At 44.1% G+C, this 5,524-nt stretch overlaps 1 long non-coding RNA gene across 1 annotated transcript; it reads right to left on the bottom strand.

The window, feature by feature from the left end:
- Positions 1 to 804: 804 nt before the first annotated feature.
- On the bottom strand, positions 805 to 3,816 carry LOC114666918 (uncharacterized). Its single transcript, XR_003718651.2, has 4 exons — positions 3,738 to 3,816; positions 3,583 to 3,653; positions 1,705 to 1,819; positions 805 to 1,584 (listed from the first exon to the last, which is right to left on the bottom strand). It is a non-coding gene; the product is annotated as an uncharacterized LOC114666918 (long non-coding RNA).
- Between the last annotated feature and the right edge of the window lie 1,708 nt (positions 3,817 to 5,524).

Raw genomic sequence — 5,524 nt, 5'->3', positions numbered from 1 at the left:
CAAGTCATGCTATGCCAGCTGTATAGGATGGTACTGTCCACTTCTCAAGCAGAGATTTCCTTACACTGTGGTTGAACAGGCAAACAAAGCACAATTCACAGTGGTGTCCAGTTTTCCCAATGTAATCAGGAGTGCTCAACTGCATTCACAAGGCTATAATGGCCTTCACAAGTAGGCATTTGTTTATGCAGCTAGAAAGCATTTACTATTAATAGGAGAATCTGATGCAAAAATGCACCTCACCAGTTGTCACGAGATGGCCTGGCTCAACTCACGATTCATTCACACTTGAAAATGGTGTTGGGTTATCTTGGTAAGATAAGCCATTTAAATGTTATCCCTTTGGTCAAAAAGGGGTACATTATCTTCACAAGGCAACCATACAACATGATTACTTGGGTTATAGTGGGTACATGCTGAAGACATTGGTCAGTGGGTTACAAGCAGGGTGAGAAGCAACCAAGAGCGATGTTATAAATGATCAACTCGCGGGCAGTTATAGAATGTGCTATAAATATGGCAGCTTAAGGGCTGTTGGCACTGCCCAGAGAGACTGGTGGAGTGCTGCACTGCAGTCCACACAAAGGGTCACATCGTGAAAGCCTGTAGCATTAGACGCAATGTGACACACAATCGTGTCTTTTCCATACCTGAAGAGATGGGGTATAATGAACCTGACCCACAAAGTGAGCAGCCACATCAGTGTTACACTCTGCTATTAAATTCAATAGAATTATTATTATTATTTTTTTTAAATAAACCCACACACACATCATTAATGAATTCATTTTATTTGTGGTCAATATCACACTGTACTGCCTTTATAGGCCATAGTTCTTTGTCTACATCTTATTGCATTCCTCTCCCCCAAAAATACATTTTGGGATTCCAGAACAGCAGCCATCAGCACAGGGTCAGATGATCACCCAGCAGTTTCCGAGCAGGTGGTCAGCCCAGCAGCCACATCCTTGTCAATTCCAGACAATATTGCAAAAGCTCAGTAGTTAATATTGCATCTGGTGCCTGCTTGTCTAAATTACACTTGCAAATTTATGAGAGATTAGCAACACACACCACAACTCACTGTCACCTGCAGTAATGTCAATCTCCTTCCACCACTGGTAAAGATGCCAGTAAACAAGTGTGTCACCAATAATTGCAGCACTTGCTGCTCAAACGGCATGAGCCCGGGAGTCCTACATCCTCCAGTGGTGTAGGACATTCAGATAGGGGGCTGCAACTCTCCCTTTCATGGGGACAGTCTAACCACTGAAATTCAGGATCAGAAAAATCTCACTGTGCCTGAAATAGAGTGCATCCGCCACGCTATGCCACTCCATCAATGTCCTTTTATTGCTTATTCCACCATCGAGTACAGTTTCTTGCCTCTACTTAGCAGGACCCCCCTTTTAACATTCGCTTAATGAAAGTCTGATAGCAAGGGGTTATTTATATAGGATTCTGGGAGGCGCAGCAGGCTCGTGTGTTACATTTCACATTGACTGGGATTTATGGAGCAGAAGAACATGGAAGTTGGCATATGCACATTTCCACTGTTTCCATGAGGCCCCAGATGGCAGGAGTCTGGAAAGAAAACAAAAGAAAGAATTCAAAACTCCCAGCAGTGAGAAGTTGGCAGTACTGACTGACAGTGATATGGCACTTACACCATGGCAGAGTCTAGGCAAAGACTTCAATTGTTACCTTCAAGCTCCACCTTGTGTGAGCAGGATCAATCAAGATAACAGGGCCACCGTGATGAGCAAGTCCTTCTTGAGTACATCCATCTTCCCCAGCTTGTCTGCAGTTCTGTTGGATCCTAACCCAAAAGGGACCCGTTTAGTTAGTTAATGTAACCACTTCAGATCCCATTTAACAATAAGGGCACTAACCAAGGAAGACAGGCTTTCAGCCTTTTGTTTCAGAAGACCTGCAGTCCTGTACTGGGAATCTTGGACAAAAACCAGTGAAGAAATCTTCAAGTTCATGTTCAAAAGTGAATATACATGGCAAAGAATTTCCCCACCTGCCTTGGTCACAGCAGTTTCCAAAACTAACTAGAGGCTACTCCTCTGAGGGAAGCTCAGACTACAGGGGTCTGTTGCAGATGGATAGCAAGCACTGCAGAAGATAAGTCTTCAGAGACCCAGACCAAAAAAACAATCAGTTGCAAAGTCATGCATACCTGCTACTCCACCAGTCCCTACAAGCTTCCCTCCATCTGAAGGGGCAAGATTTGAGCTGGTTTGAGGCTGATGTGGCCATGCCATGGCATCAGTCAGGGCTCCTTCCAAGTGAACTACCTTTTCCACAAAGGCCTGCCGAGCAAGGAGATTCACAAAAACAAAAATGCTAAACAAATCTTGTAGTGACAGATAGGATAGCCTAGGCCAGGCCAGATGTGCCATCTACAGTAATCAGGTAGATGTCCCCCCATGTATGGGTATCTAGGCAAAGCAGACACCCAGTTAGCTCCAAAAACCTACCTCATAGCACCCTAAGCGAGAGACCACTTACCCATTAACCAGAAGAGCCAGGTGTGACCCAATAGTCACCAAGACTCAGAACAATGTTAGGGTCAGCCCTGTTCAGAATGTACAATTCCACAGCCACAGGATCCCTAGGACACAGACAGTCCTTTTACAATGTTACCAAGTTAGTGTTTCTAGAACACAAGAAACTCAAATGTGTCTACAATGCCAGACCACCTAGTATGTGCCCAGTAGATCAAGCCAGAGACCACTGCAGTAGTTCTCAGGCTGGCCACATACCTTCAGCAATGCTCAAGTCCAGGTCCAATGGGCCCTGCTCCACTACAGGAAGAGGTGGGGGCTACAATATACACCTCCACCTGCACATCCTGGCTTCCTGAATAGCTGCCCACAAGTTGATCAAACCCTACCATAACCAATAGCTATTTGGAGAGCAGCAGGCAGATAGTTTGTGGACACTTAGGGGTCCTACTTGTACATATGTAGTGTTCCATGCGATAGGGTCAGTCCTCACAAAGATAGCAGCAGTCAATTTCTAAATTACATTACTACCAACACTCAAAAAAATCATTGACATTAATTCTAGCAGGCCCAAACAATGAACTGGGAAGCCACCAGAATTAATGGATCCAGGCCAAAATCTAGTCAATTATACAGTTCATCTCAGTTTTGCACATTGTATACTCATTACCTAACTCTGAACAGCTTTGCAGTTGCTTAAAGTCATTGGCAAAACATTACCACTGAAGTCTTGAAATTTCCCTGGAGAGATTCAGTAACCTTGACAGTGGTACCACAGGCACATCACAAAAGTAGACAGGCTGGTTTTGGAGCTGCACCTGGGGGAGCTACTGTCCCACAACAGGATAGAGCCGAGACCCAGGGAACGAAGTGTCACATTCTGAGACATCATGACATGTTAAGTTTTTCAATTGTAAGGCAGGGGCAAGAGAGTCACAACATACCTGGAACCCTGAAGGTTAATGCGTTGGCTCAGAACCACAGTACAATAGACAATCGGTCAAAGAACAGTTACCCACCACAGACCTACAGCAGCTAAACTACTACTAAAGTGCCACTAACTACTCACCTGTACAGACATTTGACCAGGCGAGGAGGACAGAAGATAATTAGTGATCCTTTCAGGTCAGCCTGTTATGCCTGCAGACAAAAAAAAGCAAACGAAGTTTACACGGAGATGGCAGGGCGCACAAGTCCCTGTGATCAACATTACGCCATACTCACTGCGGATAGAAACGCTATCTTGGCTGAGGTGCACGTCCACCCAGAAAACGCGACAAACAGGAACACAAGACAGACAAGCAAGCCGCGTGGTGAGCTTAAATTAGGGAGGCGGCAGCGCAGGTAACTCGTTAAGAAGAAGGCGCGAGGACTGAGTGCGGCGGCATTCTGACGTCACGGGTAGCGCAGGTTCGTCTTCTTTATTGACCAATCGGCGTCTCCCGCCTTCTGATTGGCCTTCCACATTAGTGCTTAATTCGGCAGCAGGTAACCGTTAACAGCCACACGTTTAATAATAAATATTTTTTTGTATTAATATAAGCGCTTTTCTCACTACTCAAATCACTTAACAATTGCAGGTTAAAGGCCGTGCGCAAGGCCCAATAGAGCAGAGTCCCTGTTGACATTTTACGGGATTCGAACCAGCAACCTTCCGATTGCCAGTGCAGATCCCTAGCCTCAGAGAAAGACTGATTAGTGGAAACGTTCAAGGAAAATCAAAAGATGAAACTCGGCAGAAAAAGGTATTTTTTAAATAAGGTACTTCGTGAAATATTGAAAATTCGAAGCTTTGAAGCCTCAGCCTCCACCCCAGTATGAACAGTGACATTTGGTGGTTCACGAAGATCGAGGCAAGCGCTCAAGAGCACAAGTGAAGCAGCACTCAATGTTTCAGTCCGTGTTCATTTTATTCTGCTAAGGTCCTTGTGCATTTATACTATTAAACTTTTGAACGCCGCTTTCCGCATTTAGTCGCAATATGTCGCCAAAGCTCTTCAAATCCCTCTCTCCTCACAACCCAACATTGTTGAATGAGAATAATGCATTTTATATAGGCTATGCCTGTTAATTTAGCGCCAACGCTGTCAAACCGACGAAACACCGTCAAACCGGAGTGGTGGCTCTGAGGCTAAGGATCTGCGCTGGTATCCCGAAGGTTGCCGGTTCGAATCCCCGTCAGTGCCAAAAGAGACCCTGCGCTCTGACCCCAAGGGGTATGCGAAAAAACTAACAAACACTGTTGTAAGTCGCTCTGGATAAGAGCGTCTGCTAAATGATGTAAATGTAAACCAATGAAGCGCAATGTGAAGACGTTCGAAACTTCAAACGTCACGGCTCACGTGACAGCGGTGCTTTGACACAAGCTCCGACACAGTGATTCGACTCAGTACGCTTCAGATTGACTGACACAAGCCGTGAAGCTTCGTAATTATTTTCCCATCTCTAATAATTATTAATAAAAGCAAACGAGGGACCTGTCTTAGAAAAAGACAGCTTCTCGACTATGTGAGGAGGGATAAAAAATATATGTTTGCTATTTTCTTTGTTTTGCTTTGCATAACTGTAAATGTTGTGTGAATTTTTTGTTTTGGTTAAAATAAATATTTCATTATTGACATTGAAAAGTTTATTAGAGAATCGGCTCATCTGTGAAGGTCTGCCAGTCCTCTTGAATCAGATACTGAGGAGTACAGGATCACTAACGGGCTCTACATTCATATATTATTGGCTTCTAGAGTAACAGTCAGGATTTGAGGGGCGGGTATCTGTCAGCTGCATTGTCACTGAAAAACTTCTGATTTCCACCTGTGGTACCAAATTTTCAATAATATGAAAAAAATACACGCCAGGCGTTCCTATATTTTAGCCTTTGAAAGAATTGTAATGTAGGGTAAATATGTATGGCTCGTGATTTTTTTCCTTTGTCCCATATCGAAAATAGTGTTCATGCATATTTCATATGGGGCTTAAATCATTGCTAACATTTCTTTTAATACCACCCCTTTATT

The sequence above is a fragment of the Erpetoichthys calabaricus genome, chromosome 1, assembly GCF_900747795.2.
Source record: "Erpetoichthys calabaricus chromosome 1, fErpCal1.3, whole genome shotgun sequence".
In the NCBI taxonomy this organism is placed as follows: domain Eukaryota; kingdom Metazoa; phylum Chordata; class Cladistia; order Polypteriformes; family Polypteridae; genus Erpetoichthys; species Erpetoichthys calabaricus.
The sequence above is the reverse complement of the archived record's forward strand: the minus strand, read 5'-3'. Positions and strand labels throughout refer to the sequence as shown.